The 18,889-nt window shown below is 44.9% G+C and overlaps 1 protein-coding gene across 5 annotated transcripts in view; it reads left to right on the plus strand.

Moving 5' to 3' along the window:
- PKNOX2 (PBX/knotted 1 homeobox 2) overlaps positions 1-18,889 on the plus strand; it is an 87,892-nt gene that overhangs the window by 41,941 nt on the left and 27,062 nt on the right. For 3 of the 5 annotated variants that reach the window (XM_030023038.1, XM_030023039.2, XM_041125466.1), the window contains 3 exons: positions 5,688-5,787; positions 10,000-10,151; positions 10,496-10,581. The gene's annotated coding sequence lies outside the window, so the exon portion shown is untranslated. The remainder of the gene's footprint in view (positions 1-5,687; positions 5,788-9,999; positions 10,152-10,495; positions 10,582-18,889) is intronic. The other 2 variants (XM_030023040.1, XM_030023041.1) reach the window with 1 other exon arrangement.

An 18,889-nucleotide genomic window follows, 5' to 3' on the forward strand; every position in this document is an offset into this window, starting at 1 on the left:
TTTGGGGGGCAAATCACTGCAACCAGGGGTGCAACCTCAACTTCTTGCCCTGCTCCAAGCCATCCCCGTGTTACTGTCCCCCCCCGTTTTTTTTTTTTTATTGCACCTCAGTTGTTGGCTTTCTCTCACCGTGGGGGTGTTCTGTGTCAAATCTTCCTGTTTTCAGACCTCTTTATCACTTGAGGCTTTTAATAGGTTTGCTGGGAGGAGGCGCAGCCTCGTTAGTGGCGCGCTAACGGGAGCACGCCTGCATCTCCCTGCTTGTGGATGCTCGCGGAGGACTTTTCCTTTTGGGGGCCGGCTGCATCCCAGGGCTGTATGAGCAGCAACATGTGGGCTTTGGCAGGGCGTCTGCATCAAGCTGCTGGAAAAGATTTTAAATTCCCGACTAATTTCTTTTCCGCGAAACAAATGAATCTTCAGAAGGGCCTTTCCTCGCAGCTGCTAAGCCATTTAATTTATCTGAGTCATTTACAATTTGTGATGGGACTGTTAATAGCCTGATGCAGGGATCAACATCACTTAGACGTGGGGGTTGGTTTCTTTTTTCTTTTTTTTTTTTTTTCTGCCTTTTGGGTTTTAATTTCTTTCTGGATTTGCCCCCAGAGGCACAAAGCTGTGTTTGGAAAACGTCAGCTCCGTCTCCCCAACCCCTTTGTCATGCCGGGGCAGCTCGGGCTGAAAGCGCAAACCACAGCCCACCCATGGGGACGTGCCGCCCTGCTACTACTTAACTGCTTCAAAGTACCTGTCTGTGATATGAAACATGCCGTAAAATGAATATATTCCAGATGTCCCTGCAAATTCCCCTCAGCTTTGCCATCCACCTGAAGGTGGCTGACGCGGCAAGGCTCCTCGGTCCCTGCTGCCTCGCTTGCTGCTTGAAGGAGCAGGATGGTGGCTCATTTGGGGTTGCAGTTTGGGGGGGTCACCATCACCAGACCAGGGTGATGCCCCCAGGTCCTGCCCAGTGCAGTGTGGGGTGAGGAATCCAGCCAGTGAGGTCCCAGGGGGTGATTGGCCTCCTTGGGATTGGGGAAGGGGGTGTGTGTCTCCATCCTGGGGTTTTGGGGGGGATCTTAATCCTTGTGACTGGAGGGCATCTCTCTCCTTGGAAGGTCTCCATTCTTAGGTTGGGGGATCTCCATCCTTGGAGTCTGGGGAATCTCCATCCTCAGGGTTGTGAGGGTCCTTGGGTTTTGGGGATCTACATCCTCAGGGTTGGGGGAATCCCCCTACTTGGGGCTAGGAGGATCTCCACTCTCGAGGTCTGGGGAGCCTCCATCCTTGGGCTTTGGAGATCTCCACCTTTGGGGTTGGGGGATCCCCATCCTTGGTGTTGGGGAGATTCCCATCCATGGAGTTAGGAGGATCTCTGTCCTTGGCATTAGGAGGATCTCCATCTTTGTGTTTTGTGGAGCTCCATCCTTGAGGCTTGGGCATCTTCACCTTCAGAGTTGGGGGGTTCTCCATCTTTGGGATCTTATTCCTTGGGTTTGGGGGGGAATCTTCATCCTTGGGGTTGGCAGATCTCCATCCTTGGGGATAGGGGCTCTTCATCCTTGGAGGTTCTCCATCCTCAGAGTTGGGGGATCTCCACCCATGGATGATCTCCACCCATGGATGGAGGACCTCTGACCTCCATCCTAGATGAAGTCAGGAGGACCCACAGCCTCCTCCATACCACAATACCCACCTTGTGTAGGAGCCATGGGGGGGTCCATCCAGGCTCGTACCCTTGGACAACTACAGTTTTGGGATGATGGGAACCTGCACCATGAGCAGAGCAGCTTCCTACCTTCCAGCCAGCTCAGCAAACATGACCTTAATTTATTTAAAAGCTCCACAGAAAACACGTCGGGGTGTGTGTTTGCTGTTGAATGGGGTGTTTTCAGGAGACACAGGCAACAATTTCTTTGGTACGCCCTGTATTAGGTCCTGGTTGGCTGGGAAGACCATAGAAAAGCTGGAATAATGATGGTGTAGAAGGCGATGAAGTAGGTACAAAAGCTAAAATTGCTATTCATCGCTAATATGTTGCATGGCACTAATTAATTTTTAAACAGCCTCACTGGGGACCTCATTGCTAAAACATGATGTTTTCTCCTCCGGCACCATAACTGTTAACTCAAAACAAAGCAGAAGAAAGCCAGAAAGGATGAGGAACCGCAATGTCCATCAGACGGCAGCCGAGCCGCCTGCTTGGAGGAGATTTCTCTGATGGCCAAATCCTGCCACTGTGCTTGGGGGGACACGCTCTGTTACACCACTCCAAGGGCATTTTTTGGGGGGTGAGGAGTCAAATCCGGCTTCCCCGGAGTGCAGAAATGTTGCCTGAGCTGTGAGCATGCTGGGAGCAAAGGGAAAAGCTATTTTCAGCTCTGCTCTCACCTGTCTCACTTTACCCGAGCGTGGCTTTCCTGAATATTTGTAGCCGTGTTTTATTACCGGTCTTGCAAGTCTCAAACTGGGGGGATTATTACCATGGCACTCACTCACATGTAATTTATTTAATTCAGTCTTTAGGAGCACTAAGAACAGACTTTCCTCAACATTTTCATTGTTGCTGACATCTAGATCAACACCCAAATATATTTATTTGACATTTCCCATCACATGATATATGGAGTATTGCTCCTAAAATGGCCAGAGCTGGAAATGCTTTATCTTCCATTTATGTTTAATTATTCTTTGATTATTCGGACACCTTTCTTGCCACCACCTTGAGTCCATCTATTAATTCCATCCTTTTAAGCTTCATCTTCTCCAAAAGAAGGGGAATTTAGGAAGCTTCGGCAAAGCTATTTAAAAAAAATGTCAAGTTCAGTGGTTTTACTTCCACCTCCCTGTTTAGCTTTTTATTTTAAAATTAGGAAATTTGATGGCTCAGGGCAAATCTTCCCTGCCATTCTCTGGGGCTTATGGGTACCAGGATCTGGCCTGAACCAAGTTGAGCGTAAAAAAATTACAATTGCACCATTGCAATGATCTTTTTTGCTGTTGGGGAGAGGGTTTGCCACATGCCGGTAGCAACCCCGGGGTCACAGAGGGCTGCAAACGAGGGGAGCACGCGCGCACCCCCAGACGGGGCGATTTCTGTTTCCATATGGAAAAGGGATGTGGCATCTGGTTTCACTCCCAGCAGCTGGCAGCTTGAAGCCTGTGTTTTGCATGGTGCGGAGTAAAGAGAAAATAAAGTGTCGAATTGTTTGGCATTATCAAGGATTTCTGCTCCCCAGGACTCCTGCATAAAGAGATGGAAATTTTAGCTGCTAGAGCCAAGAAACACACAGAAGTATATGAATTTATTACATTTTATCTCATTCCCCTGCAAACAGCGCTGGAAATGTCAAAAGATCATCTATTGTTTCATCGTTTAGAAAGAATTTTTGTTTTCTAGTTGTAATTTCTTTGATGGCTTGCTGTGGGGAAGGAAGAGAAATTGGAGCAGGAGATGGCAGGGCTGCAGCAGGTTGAACGTGCAGGTTTGTCTGGCCGTGGAGCTACATGCATTTAAATTTCTCACATCCCGGGTTTTTAATTTAACAAATGTAATTAAGGCTGGGGTAGGTACTCGGATTATTCATTTACTCCAGATGGAAAAAATTAAATTGAATGCAAATTCCGTAATCAGACATGAAGTTGAGGATGTCGGACGTGATGGGGAAGTGTCAGCACATTAATCGGACTGCTTTCCCTAAACAGCACCTAAATCTAAGAGCCAGGGATTATTTGAATAATTGAGGTGGCATTTGATAAGGTATCTGATTGCTGATATCTCCTTAAGATGGAGCCCTAATTGTAATTCTCCATCAAGAAGGATTAATCTGTGTAACAGGGTGTGCTGGGAATAGTGTGGTGTCAGGCTGCCTCCCATGAATTTTGGTCTTTTATCGAGGGCTGCCATGCCCAGGGAAGGTGCCAAAGTGATTTATCGCTTCTCCTGTTACTTTATACGTGAACCAGGAGGTCATCAGGTAGTGTGGCTGGGCCCCGGGGATCCAGGCATCCAAGGCTGCCCGAGTCCCAGCAGCATTGCCCATGGCCTCCAACATTAGGTCTGTATTTTGGAGGTGCCTCCCAGCATTGGAGCAGGATGCATCATTGCATTTTGATGTCCCTTCTTAGTGTCTTCAGGGCACAATTAAATCCCTTTTTCCCTGTAAAACAGACATGAACTGTTCTGACTTCAGCAGAAGACCTTGTTGGAGGACCATGACTCCATCCACAACACTGGTCATCTGATGGGACCCAACCTCGATGCTCTTGGGGGCCAATGGACATTGACCATTGCTACCCCAACTCAACCTTGGCTGGGGTAGCAAGAGGAGCTTCCACTTGATTTAGCAGCAGACACTTGGTCATAATCATAGAAAACTTTTTTTTTGCATTTCCAAAGCAGTTATACATTCCCATAGGAGAAATAAGATTTCTGTAGAGTCCTTTTCACTGCCAGCACTGTTGCTTCCTCTGAAACCAGGCATGACAGGGTGGGGAAGATGGGGATGGACTTTGCTTCTTGAATCCCACACCTTGGGTGATACTAGAAAGAATTTAAAGTGGTGAAAATGCCAATTTAAAAAAAAAAGATCTATCCATGTTGAAGATCCAGACTTGTAAACAAATAATCAGTGTGGTCGTTCTTTTTCACCTCTTCTATCTAGCAGCAAATGAAAAAAGAAGAGGGAAAAAGAGATGAAAGAGGGCAGAGGGGTAAAGCTTGAAAGATTTCTTTTTTTTTTTTGAGAACGTGAATATTTTGAAACAAAATGTAAATGTAATACGAAAAAAGTGTGTTGGGGAGAAAATATTCATGAGCCCTACTGCAATCATTGGGTTGCCTGGCAGTGAAGAGGACAGATCATATTTCTCCTGTCTCTAAAGTAAAGCCAAATGTGGAGATTTCTTATTTCTTCTTTTTGTCCTACCATCCCACCTCCTCCTGTGGCTACGTGCTAATAGCCACTTCTGCTAAATGGGTGCATTAATTGTCTCGGTGATGTGATTTTAGCCAAGCTCTGAGCAGTGGATTCGCAACCAGAAAGGCAAGATTGATTTCCCCTCAAAAAAACCCCAACTTAAATCACTTGAGATAAGTTGGGCGTTATCTTAAGGTTGCAAATTGCTTGTTTGCTCCTCCAGCTGGAGCTGTTAATTCAGAACAATTAACGCGCCGTTTAAAACGGAGATGAAGCATATGGAGGCGGTCCCGGGGAAAAGAGCCTGTTTGGGATGGAGAGCCCCAGCATTTGCAAAATCGGATGGATAACTCCAGTTTGTCTTTCTTTTGAGATCCTGGCAGGGGTGTGGGGAATGACACGAATACTGGGGAGTTTACGCCCCAAAAAACCCTGTTGAACGCTGTTTTGCTAAGTTGAGTGATGCTCAAAGCAAGAGCCAACTGGGTCTCTAGACCCAACTAGAAATAAAGTGCTGACGTTTAATGCTGGGGTGAATTCACCGTTGAGAGAGTGCTGTCACCACCCCGTCCATCCTTAAAATATTTATTCTTGATGAAGAAATAATGAATCCTGAAGTGAATCCTAAAATAATGCCTATTTTTTTCGATGAGCCCCCTTTGCAGTGCCGCAAAATGCTGCTCTGGCTTGATCCTTTAAGCCTTTTTGCAGCTTCATTTCGGATACCTGCCATCTATTTTCTCAGGTTGCCTTTTTTTTTTTATGCAGGTGAAGAACAAAAGCCTAAATCTGGAAATAAACACCAAAATACACCAGCAGTGGGAGAGCTCAACGTGCTTAAAATACTTCTGGGCCAAGGAGCAAATAGGTGAGCTCCTTTTGTGCAAGAACTTAAGGCACTCTATTAGATTTTTATGGGATGCTGTGTAAAATACTGCAACAGTGGAAGATGTTGCATTTTTGCAGCCCAGTGGTGGCTTACAGGGTGGTCAATCCTTCCTTCCATCCTTGCATCCATGCATCTGCTCATCCATGCATTCCTGCATCTGTTTGTCCTTGCATCTGTTCATCCATGCATCCATCATTTTTGGTCAAGTACCTCTGACCATAACTGCACACAAATTTTATTAAAGGCACCCAAAAATTTGTTTTTCACATGAAAAAAACCACAAATCCGAATATTTTCCCTTGAGACGTTATAGCAATCAGCGTGGCCCAACATGCAGCAGCTTTTCACATCCCTCCCAAATGGTGGGAAAATGTGCTTTTCCACCCCAAAGCTAGCACTAGGATTTCAGTTTTGGGAACCCCTGCAGCATGAACATCCCGAAACCTGTTTCCGCCTAAGCTGTGAAAGCCAAGCAGGTCGTCTTTAAGAGCTTTTTCTGCAAACCCTTTCCCGTTATTCCCCGATCCGAGGATGGATGGAGGCAGCATCGGCAAATCTGAATAACTAATCAGAGTCCTCATTAACCCCCCGCCGAGATGCTCAAACATTCACTTTGCTGTTTGTGAAGCAGAAAAAAAAAAAAGGAAAAGGAAAAAAAAAAAAACCCACAACCCACCCTGCATTAAAATTGATGTGTTATTAATCCCACTGTTCCAGACCTCATGGGTACCGAATTTTCCTTCGTCTCGCCCGAGGCCGAACAGTATGGTGCCGCTTCTGCAGGACACTTTGACTTTCCATTATTTATCGACATGGCATAGCGAGGCCGCTTTTGTTCCCTGGGCCCAGATGTGCGCACATGTGCACGTCCAGGGGTGGGGGGGGGTGTCTAATATTTCCATATGTGCCCCCTTTGGATAATGCAAATCGCCTATAGCGGGGCTCCATCAATGGACTCGTCTCTCTTGGATCGCGTTTTGCGGTGAAACGGCCTTGCTTTTGCAGAAATAGCGAAATATTGCGTGCGTATGGGCATGTCTTGCATCTTTTCCCTCTCTTTGAGTAAGGATGGGGTTAGTGCATCATCAGGTTTAACTTGTGGGACTGGGAAGGTAAAAGGATGAAAATACCATATTGCTCTTGCACCTTTGAGCATCCCCAAGATCCAGCCCCAGCCCTTACTCAGAGCCCGAGGATGCTACAGAAATTGCACCATGGAGGGAAAAAAACCAACAAATCAAAGGTTTTTATTGCAATGGTCCCCATTGCAGATGGCAGTGTGTGTTGCCAAAGTGCTTGGAGAGTCATGATCGCGCCTTGGAGCTCCTTAAAGAGTTAAACTGAAATTTGAGCTTTGATTTCTGCCTTTCTACTATTTTTCATGTGTACGGGGTTTCTTCAATTGTCCCCATGGGTGTAGAGTTTGGGGTCAGTACAGCTTGCTCCTGGGCATAGCATGGGGTATAAAAATAATTCAGCAAAACCCAGCAGCGTTGTTAGGGATTTCACCATTCATTGTTTCCACTTAAGTCAGAGGAGCTGGTATTAAATATGTTAAAAAAATCATAGTCACAATTAAACAGCATTTATGTGATGAGGTTGGAAGCATCATGATCTGCTCACATTGGAAACAAGGCAACACGACAGGAAAAGACTTCTTACTTTAAAATCCTAGACTTTTTGCAAAAACCCTGGATTTTTTTTTTTTGCTAAATGTCAGCTTTATTAGCATTGCCTTGCACTTAATTAAATCTTTATTAAGAGGGTTGCCCTTGGCTTTTTGCAACCTGGGTACGTGCTGAGGTCCCGGGATGCTGGGTTCTCATCTCCGCTGTTGGATGTTATTCAGGTCAAGTAGATCAGGATTTAGGGCATTTTGGGGGATTGATCAGGGCATTTGGGGGGATTGGTGGCTTGTCATAAATGGTGTCTTATTTATGACCCTCGGGCAGCTGCTCCATGCAACCATGAGTGTCCGGGACACCATGTATCTTGCTGGCTTGCGTTGCCCGTGGTGGAGCATATTGAAGGAGGGATCTCCTCCGTTCCCTTTCGCATCGGGAGGACTTCAAAGGCCTCTGCTAAACTTCAAAGGATGCCTTTTGAAGTTGCTAGAAGTGTGCGCTGGCTCAAAAAGACTTATCTCCCTCTGCAAGGGTGTTCAGGGAGACATCCCCGGTGGGGTTGGCTCTTGGTGCTCTTCGTGATGGGGACAAAAATGGCATCTTTTGTGCAGAAGCTGCACAAGCCCGTATTTTTGTCCTATATGCATGCAGCATCCAAGACCTCAGTCCTAATCACCTCCAAGGATGAAAATCAGTCTACCAGAGCTCTTTTAGCACTGGCAGAGCCTTATTTATCTGCTCCTTTTCCTGCAGTCTTTATGTTTTGTTCACATGGCAAGCCCAGATGACAAAAGTCTCTCCCACGGGATGGAAAAAAGTCTTTACAGGGATGAAGGATTGCTCAGAAACATGAGCTTTTTCATCATGCTGTCAGGACAAATCTAATGCAAATCAAGTCCTGGGTCCTCGATGTGTATTTGGCATCAGCCCGTGCATGCTCCAAGGCACAAGCCCATAGGGTTTTTTTATTCTTGATCATAAATATCCTTAATATTTCAGCTGCTGTTGCGGTGGAAGAGTTTCGGACTCGAGCCCCTTCTGAGCACTTAACATAACCCAGATTAGGTCTCTATACCTCTCAGCAGGACCTGTGCTTGCCCGAGAACTCAAGAGGCGTCTGGACCTTTCGCCCCTTTCACCAAGTTTTCCATGTTTGGGGGTTTCTTCCCCATTTTGCCCTGGAATCACCCAGTTGTTTCCATATCTCTCCTTGGGCAATGGCCTCGGTGATGTCCAGGTTTCCAGAAATGGTACTTCCTATGCAAGCTTCCCCATATACCTCTGTCTTTTGGACCCATACGCCTGGCTGCGATGATGGATACAGGCTGTGAGGGCACAAAAATGCAAGTGTTATTATTGCAAGGGGTTTGGGATGGAAGTAGAACCAGGGGAAATGGTTCTCATGGATCTCCCATATGGCCTCACCACGCGAGGTGACATATAGCAGAGATGCATCCCTCAGGTGTGCCTTGCTGATCTGAGGAGCTCTCTGGAGGTGGTGTGTATCGTAGTAGATATATCACGTATATATTGGGGATCTTGAGGAACTCTCTGGAGGTGATGTGTATCTAGAGGTGCATATATCAGATGTACAATTGAATCTGAGCAGCTCAGCAGACCAAGGTGTGTATATATATATATATATATATACACACTAGACATATATCAGCAATCTGAGGAGCTCTGTACCGGGTTATATATATCAAGGCAGATATATCAGATGTATATTGAAGATCTGAGGAGTTCTCTAGAGGTGACGTATATCATGCTAGATGTATCAGATATATAATGGAGATTTGAGGAGCTCCAGTCAGGTGACATATATCAGAGATGTATATGTCAGATGTATATTGGTGAGGAGCTGTCTAGAGGTGATTTATATCAAGGTAGATGTATCAGATGTATACTGAAGATCTGAGGAGCTCGACAGAGATTATGTGTATCGAGGGACATATATCAGACATATATTGGAGATCTGAGGAGCTCACTACCAGGTGATATATATCAAGGTAGATATATCAGACATATATCGGAGATCTCAGGTGATGTTTATCACCTAACATAGAGGTAATATCTGGAGGTGATGTATATCAAGGGACATTTATCAGATGTATAATGGGGATCTGAGGGGCTCAATAGAAGTGATGTATATTCAGAGATCTGGGGAACTTTCTCTCTTTTATTCCTTTTTTTGCAGTCAGACGCAAAACATCCCTGTGGCCATGCTGATCCTTGCTCAGCCCATCTTTGTTTTTCCACTGGATTTGTTTAGATGGGTCTACACATTCCAACCGCAGCCTCCATAAAGGCCAGATCCTTGGTAGATGCAGCATCATCTCTAACATCTGTGTGGACTTTTCCGTATTAAATAACGGCTGGGAACTCCCCTGTTTTTGAGTGAATGGCTCTTCCGTAGTTTGTGCTATCTGAGCCCAAGTGTAAAAGCACTTTTACACTCAAGCAAAGATTATAATTAACCAGGGGTGTGGCGACAGCCAGCGCGAAAGGGGAGCGTGGCCAACAGCAATGCTGTTTCATTGTTTTTTTCCTTTTTTCTCCTTTTCAGACCTGGATTGTACTGCTAAACCTCAGTGAGATCCCGTCCTGGGGATTTGCTGCCCTCCAGGAGCCGAAAAGGGCAGGACGGGACTGCATTGCCTTTTGTCCTTTGCGGATAGACCAGCAACGAGCACGCCTTCATTTTCTGGACACATCTCGGTTCGACCTCTATAAATCTGATTTATTTTTTGTCCCTCCATGGAGATGTCCAAACCTGCACGGGCAAAACCCTGGGGGGTCTGATCTAGCTCAGCCATCAGCCCTGCTTTCACCTCCAAGGGGATATCCCCACCTAAGTTTTCCTTGATTCCTCCTATTCCTCCTGTTTTCCCCACTATACTACAAAAAAAGTGCATTAAGAGTGGACTTGCCCACCATGGCTTCTCTGACGCTGCTGGAAGACCTTCCCTAGAGCAGAAAGCTTCATCCTCTGCTTAATATTTCACCATCTCATTTCATCATTTTCTCTCAATATTCAAATATTTCATCCTTTGCTTTCCCAGGTTGTGATCCCTACCCAGAAAATCTTGGTTTTGGGGTGGCGGGAGGACGCTTGCAGGGCAGCGGCTCCCCGAGCACCCCCCAAACGGTAAGGCTGCTTTGCTTTATATTAATTAGGCAATTATATATATTAATTGCACGATTGTATGTATTAATTGAGCAGGATGTGGTGAGTTGTGACCTTGGTGGGGCTTTATTTGGGGGAATTTCTGCTCTTTTCGGGTACACCCGAATTATATCACCCCTTCCCTAAATGCAGTGAGCATTTAGCGGGGAATTATAGTTTTTTGCTGTGTTTTGCTTTGTTTTTTAGAAATCAGGCTGTGCAGAGAATCTTGCTTTAAAGCTCAAGTATTAAAAACATGTTGTTATGAGCCCTACAAGCCATGGCCAGCCTGAAGGAAAACACAGATATATTTTTGTAAAAATACCCTGAAATATGGGTTGCTATCACTACAAAATTTTGGCACATCAGTAGGATGTGGAGAAATGGTCACCAGCTAAAAATAACTGAAACATGGAGCTTAAAATAAGATGTACATGAAACCAAGGGTCTTGCAGTCCTTTAGTCAACCCTGACTGCTAAAATTAGGGCTTGACAGAGTGACAAATGTGCTTGATCTGTGCCAAAACTGTAGGCACCCAGCAGGTGACAAAGAAAATAAAACCCCATTGGCTGCAACTTTCCTCCTAAAGGAGCAAAGAGAAATCTTTGGTCACTGAAAATGGAGGGGCCGCCTTCAATTTGTGCAAATATCCTGAAGAAGTGCCTGATTTCTTCCTAAACCGGTGATATTTAGGGGGGGGGGGGCATGTCAGGGGAAAATGCAAACGCTTCTTTCGGTCCACAGTGCAGCACAGCATCTTTTCTTTGAGTCTTTTCTTTTGAGTCTTGCCTTCTCTGAAGGTCCCTTTTAATAAACAGCAGCCAATAACGGCAGGATTATTTCCCTTAGGCTGCCCTACCAGCACTGATTCTTGCTGGTGACCTTCCCTCAGCCAAAAAAACAGGATTAAGGATGTGATGAAGCAGCTGAATTTCTCATTAGTCTGGTTTTGCCCCCTTTCTAATAAAGCTACAGGTTGGGTTCACTTTGAAATGACTTCTCTGGGGTGTCTGTGGGGGCTTAGGATCACCTCTTTATGGGGAGATCCTCTCTGCCTTGATGCCTTCTTTCCAATCAGTATTTTGATGTGAGCCGCCCGGTGCTTGCGTGAAAGGGCTCGGTGCCCTGCGATGTACTTTGGGCACATTGGGTTGTTCCCCTTGGAGGAAACTGAGCCCATGGAGGACAGAAGCATGTGTCTGTGGAGGACACAAGTGCAACCTGGCCTGGGAAGCATCTCCAGCAAGAATACCAAACCCAACCTATTCAGCAAATTGTCCCAACAAGGTCCAGACACCTCCCACTAAAGATGCAGAAAGACGTGGTGATGGGTATCCACCTAATTACCTTCTGGAACGGAAGGGTGGCATTGCTCTAAGTGGTTAATGATAGAAATTATCTATCCTGAAGACATCTTCTGAGAAATAACTTGGTTCCCCTTGGCCTTTTCCACCTTGTATGTGGGTCCCCCCACTTTGCAGGCACAAAATCATGTCGGCTTTCCTCCTCCTGAAGCCTCTACGTCCACAGAGATGCACCTCCGAGGCCAGGTCATACCTTTCATCACTGTGCAAAAAAAGTTGCAAAAAAAATTGGCACGTCTGACACCATAAATACTTCCCAGTCCTTTTTTGTCCCCAGTTTTCTCATTGTGTTGAATTCAGAGCAGCCTGAACATATCTTAGGGTCTAGCATTCAGAGTAAATGGAGAAGACAGTGTAATTAAGTGTAATTAAAGGAGTTCAAAACTATTTGTAACTCCCTAGCTAGGTAGAGCTTGTATAAATCACCGTGTCACATCTCAAATCTCTCTTTTGTCATTGAGGCTGGAAATATGGGAAAAAAATTGCTTTCAAATGGGCAAATGAAAGATATTTAAATCGAGGCAATTAATCTAGCAGCTCACATCGCAGTCTTTGGTGTCTTGGCTCAGGGCTTGGATGGGGACAACTCTCTGCTGATACCAGGAAGGAAAATCTTATTTTTGGCTTCTGGTTTGTAGAGTCATTTCTCATTGGGAATTTTGCATTTTAAAAGGAAATTCTGGGGGGACGTAAGACCAGAAGGAGTCAGAGGGCTGCAAGAGAGGGATGCGAAGCGGAAACTCAGCGAGTCAGGAGCTCTGATTTATCTGCCATATGGGAAAGAGGAAAACAGCCGGCTCCAGAGGGATTTCTTTCCCTCTCCCAAAGGGAAAATTTGCAAGCGTGATAGCAGGATTTAGCAAGAAACGAGGCAGATTTAAGGGAGGAGAGGGTTTTATTGGGTGTGCTGCGGCATTGCTCTGTTTTCGGGGCTTTCCCACGAGAGGGGAAATCTTTGCACACTCCCGTGCACATCTCGCCCGTGTTTCTGCAGTTGGGTTAGGTCTGCTGCTTTTACCCCAATTTCTGCAAGCCCACCAAAAAGCAGGTTTCCATTTAGACCAATTTCTGCAAGCCCATGAAAAAGCAGGTTTCTATTTGTGTTTACCTGGTGCAATTACTCATGCAGGTGTTGGGAGATTTGCATGAAGCCTGTGGGTTTTGATTTGCAAAATAAACACCCCAAAAAGGCATTATTAAAATTTGCAGTGTTGCTCATGGGGTGTTTATGGGCTGCAGCAACAGTTGCAAAAAGTCATTACATAGTTTGTGGTGGGATCTTTGCTGGAATTGTTGGCACACGTCTACTTTGAGGTTGCGGGTGGGTTTTGCACTGGCGTTGGTCTGATTTGCAGTTTGCAATACTTGCGCTGGCTGAGAAAATGGTGAAGGACTGCAGTTGTCAGTTTGAGATGGAGTAACGTGGCTGATGGTTAATTTTTTGCTGAGCAAGACTGGTTTTGAGTATGTTTCTTCTCGGCTGCCCATCCTCAAAGCAACAGCTCTGATGTCGCCTTTGCTGGTGGGACAGAAGACGTGTAAAAACCCCAAATCTCCCATTTTCCTAGCACCTTGTTTATCTCAGACCCATACTTAAGCCTCTTCTTCCAGCCCATCTCTCCAAAACTCATCATGTATATTTACTGTCATCTTCTTTGTCCTCCAAGAAGCTCCTCTGAACCTGGCTGGGACCTTGGGGTTGGGACCTTCCCGTAGCAGGACTGGTGTGGGATTGAGATTTGGTGTTTGCACGATGGAGAAGTGGGTGCTCAGTGATTCCTCTCTCATGGGATTAGCAGGTTGCAACTGAAAACAAAGAGCACAAGGCAAGGTTTGAAAGCATCGGGCAAGATTTTGATCATAAGTTATTCACAGTTAGTTGCTTGCAGTGAAGAACTGTTGGAAAATTAATCCGCTCCCTATTTTTTGCAAGCACTCTCAAGGCAATCAGAAACTTTTCCTGGAAATTTGTGTCCGGCAAGAGGAAATTTGCACATTTTTTCAGTTCCACAGCTACGTTTCACTTCAAAGCTTTTTGATTTGCCCTCTGAAAAAATTCACAATTTGCTCTTTTGGGAACTTTTGTTGGGCCAGGGGCTGGATTGCACAAAATGCAAGTATTTTCAGGTTACTTTGAGGGAGCTTCTCTGATGTTTCCCTGTGCCAGTTTGTTTTGGAAGGTGCTTTAATGGTGTCCCTCTATAAAAATAACACTTTAAAATGTATGTAGGTATCTCAGCTCTCCACTTAAAAAAAAAGAACAAAGTTGTTTAATGCTGCTGTTCAAGGTACATTAACCTTGTCTACTAAAGCTCTGACTGGCTCTTGCAGGTTTTATTCTTGTGTTTATGTTGCAGAGATATCCCTGGAGCCTTTTAGGGTTGGGTATCTTCGGAGAGGAGAGAAATATTTAGTGGTAATTGTTGTTCTCATCAGAAATTCATTGTGGCAGCTCCCCCCCTTCTATGGAGCTGGAGTTGGGAGGAGGATTTGCAAATATTAAATAAGTAAATGCGAATATTAAATAAATAAATGCTGTTTTCCCCCGCACCCAGGGGAGATGTCCCATCCAGTGACAAACCAAACCGGTGCTTGGCAAGAGGTTTTTGGCATTGTCTGACATGGTGTTTCCCTCTCCCTTTTACTGAAGTGCTTATGCATTGACCCAGAGCTTTTTTAGGAGAAAAATAGAAAAGGGGTTTGCTCTGGTCCAGGGTTTATCCTACAGAAATATCAAATCTCCATCTGCTTTAGCCCGTGGTTGTAGCAGAAGCACAGACTCGATTCATCCTTTTTTATTGGGAAATAACATGATAACTGGATGCTAGGAAGGTTACAAAGGTCAGCATTTAGGGAACCAGCATCTTGGCTGAGAGCAAAAGATGCTCCCAGTGCAAAAACCCTCCTGGGTTTGGATAGAGGAAATTTGGCTACCAAATATTCCTAAAAAAATTAAAAATCTTTCGTAGCGCTGTGGTATTTCTTACACAAATGCTCCTGATATCCTCAGATGAGGCATCATGCGAGTCCACTTGGAAGCAACTTGAATGTGAGGAATGACCAAGAATGGGTGATGTCTTGAAAAATGGGATTCTTCCCCCTTTTCAACCATTTAATAGCATTCGGTTTATTTTTAATGAGCTCAGGGTGGCATAAGGGAGTTCCTTTAATAGCTTGTGAAAACCTAGTGTTCATCTTTCGGGGTAATGGGTGAATTTTGGTAAAAACAAAAAGGGCAAAGGTTGGCAGATAGAATTGAGATGTTCAAGAGCAAGAAGGTCACTCTCGATTCACTTTATGACCAATGAAGAGTTGGCATCACCTGCCGAGGGTGAACCTGTCCTCACTGGCGGTTCAGAGCAAGATGTATCATCCTCTGGAGGTGCCTCTCCCTTCCCCCTCAGCTATATTTCTTCATTTTAACTTAGATATATGCATATAATGAATGCATATATCATAAACTTCAGCATGCACAAGCCCTCCATGAAGACGGAGGCATAAAAAACTTGCAACCCGCTGTGGAGAGAGCATGACTAACACAGCGTCATTGCAAATCTTAAAAAAAAAAAAAATACCCTTTAGAAAAGGCAATCTTCCCTTCATAGAGAAAAATACCTTCCTGTGGCCAGGAAAATGTCCTCAAGTATCTCTAACAATTTTGAAACTTTGGGTAGAGAAGAGGAAATGCTTGAAAAGCTGATTTTCTGATTTCTCACATTGAATCCTCCATTATCAATTGCATGTTTTGCTGCGGGGGAGAAGCTGCTGAATGAGCTAGAAAAAACAATCCCCATTTTCCCATTGATTTGGAAAAAAGAGTTGCACCTTGCAAAGCTAATGTTAACATTATCCACTGAAAACACTAACATGGAGTCCAACAATGTGATTTTTGGTTTTTTTTTTTGCATTTAGCTCTATTTCTAATACAGTTTTATGGCTGTTTTATTAATCAGCAAGGTCATATCCACCTGGGGAGTGGTGAACGACTGTCTGCAATACTTTGATTTTTTAAATGTTTTGAGGCATCAGTGACCCACCCCCCCCACCCCCCCAACTTCTCAACTTAGTCTTTAATTATTTTTATTTGAAAGAGGAAGTAATATATTGCTGGCAAAATGCAGCCTATAAATCTGAGACTCTTTTAGGTAGATGCAAGCTCTTCGGGAAATACATTTTCAACTTAATGGCAATATTTCAGCGACAGCTGAAATAATTTTATTTCATAAGGAAATTTAGGATACTTTGATCTCAGGTCGCTGCCAAAATCTAAAGTACTGCCACTTCTGGAAATGAAAGAGCCTTTATGGGTTTTATTGCTCACCACTTCTTTCCTCTGTGTAAACACCCCGGGAGTTGGCTGCAATTCTTCCCCTCCTCAAGCCCCAGCCCCCCAAAATTCACTCTTCGCCCCAGATTTGATCATTGCCTTGAGCTGATCTGCAAGGGGTTGGCAGGGGTTTGACGATGCTCTGCTCCTTTCGTCATCTGGATGCCTATGGTCAAGAGCTCATGCAGCTAAATTGATTTCAGAGGTGGGAAAAAAAAAAAAGAGGATTAATGCATAAAATAAAAAACATAAAAAATAAGAAAGGATTAATGCATAAAATAGCAGCTTTCGACCCTTCTCTGCGTTTGGCTGCTGATAAATCCATGGGGCTGACAGCTTTGCACTGTTATCCTGAGATTCATGGCTGGGGGCTCCTGCGTGAAACACCCGTCTGGCTTTTCCCGTGAGCGCCAGGCGCTTCCCCGGATATTTACGGCACCCGAGTGCATTTGTTTCCCCCAAGATAAATATACCACTATCGGCAACAGCTGTCTCTCATTTTTATCCTTTTTTTTTTTTTTTTACATTTGGCTGTAAGTCCTATTCTCCAAACAAATCAACGCCCATAAAGCCTCAACAAATGGCTTGATTTTAGCAGGTTAGATGATATTCAGCAATTAAATTGGGCTCCCGACTGCCACCTTCTGGGAATATATTCAACCGAAAAGCTCGCACCCCACAATAAATTGCCACGCACTAGAGGTAGGCTCACTCCTGGCACGAACAATAGATGCCAAGCAGGGTTTTTTTTTTTTCCCAAAATAGCAATCTCTTTTTTTTAGCTTCCCACCGAGATGTCTAGACCGTCGTCGTGCTAAATTCTGCTTTTCTCCAGCTGCAGCTATTTCTGGTGGGGAGGTGTTCCCCTTGGTGTTACCCCTTGAGGACGTGGATGCTTGCATGCCTGCAGCTGCAAGCGGAGATTTGACATTGGACACTGAAGATTTTAAGCCGCAAGTTCACTCAGGAGCAGATAATTTTGCCTCCTGCTATTTTGCTGTTGAGAAAGAAAGATGAAAAGCATCATTTTAATCTCATAAATGCAATATCCTTCTTGCTGCAAGAGGTCTCTGTCATGCAAGGACCCCGGTCTGCTTTCCCAACGCATAGGATTTTGGGTGTGCTCTCTTAATACTCAATTAATGGATCATCCATAGTATTGCAAAGTGAAAAAAAAAAATTATTCATGCAGAATAATAAGAATGGTTGATGTTCATCCCATGCAGACAACACTTGGCTTTCCATGTGGATATGGTGCATTTGTGCTCTTGGTGCCTGGTGGTTCCTGTAAAGCCTGAAGCCTCATGGAGAAGACTGGCATATTGTGAATCTTCCCCCAAGCAACTGTTGACCTCACTGAGAAGACCAGAATATTGCAAATCTTCCCCCAAGCAACTGTTGACCTCATGGAGAAGACCAGAATATTGTGAATCTCCCCACAAAAACTGTGTAGACTGATATGAAGACCCCAAATGTGCCTCAGTTTTTACTGACCTCATTGGTATCCCTGTTCCTCTGCCTTGTGCAAGAGCGTTTCTTCCTGCATGTCACCATTTCATGGCAAAAGTGACGCTGACACTATTTTTTGGTAGATCCCCTCACAATATCAGAGGACTTCACATAACTTTTTGCATTTCTTCATGGGATGGCACCACGGCTCTTCTCCAGATGAGAAGTCAATTGGGAACCCAATGCATCGATGAGCATCGCAACGGGGCGAACCCTTCGAGAGATGTCTTCTCTTACAAAAATGAGTCATTGCAGGGAGAAATGCACTTCTGAGGGCTCTGGGGAGATTTTGCTAGGTGGCTTTGTGAGTTGGCTTAATACAGAGCTCAGAGCCTCAGAGAGGACTCAGGACAGGGGGGTTTTTTTGAGGATTTAAGCAAGATGATTGGCTTTTCTTCTGAAGCAACCACACAGCTGCAGTGAAATAATGGGAGAGGAGGCATTCTGGGGCCAAGAGTTCCTTTTTGGTTACATCTGCCATCAGTTCTATCCTTGGGGACAGCATCCAGCCAAGACCTCCTCTACAAATTTGTCCCTTCCTGGTGCCCCTCTTTTTCCCCATCTCCTTGGGACCTGAAGATACCAAAAAAAGGTCTGTTTTTCCCCCCAAATAACTATGCATTTACAGAAAGCAGAGCAACTTCAAGAGAGTTTGGGGTAGCATGTCTCAGACTGCCTCCTGGATTCCATAGGGATGTCCATATGGGATGTCAAAATCAGAGTTTGCTCCCTGGTTCAAATCAAGCAAGGGCTTAAACCCTCTTTCCTCATTTCTGTGCATTCAATCGCCATGGCGTCAGTCAACTCAACATAGGAGTCAACTGGGTTGGTCAACGCAATGTAGGAGTCAACTATTTCGGTCAACTCAACGTTGGATACTCAATGTCCCTTCTGGATTGAGCATGCAGTACTTGAGGATGTGACTCCATGGTGGCCAAAGGCAGAGAGAGAGGGTTTTTTTTTACTGTATAATTGCAGAAAATGGAAAGTTTTGCATTTATGACTTGTCTTCCTGTTTCCAAAAAGGAGTAATAACTGGAAAGGGGATGGGAATCCCCATTTAGGCACTGTGGTTATAGGCATAAGGGG

The sequence above is a fragment of the Aquila chrysaetos genome, chromosome 8 (genome assembly GCF_900496995.4).
Source record: "Aquila chrysaetos chrysaetos chromosome 8, bAquChr1.4, whole genome shotgun sequence".
NCBI lineage: Eukaryota > Metazoa > Chordata > Aves > Accipitriformes > Accipitridae > Aquila > Aquila chrysaetos.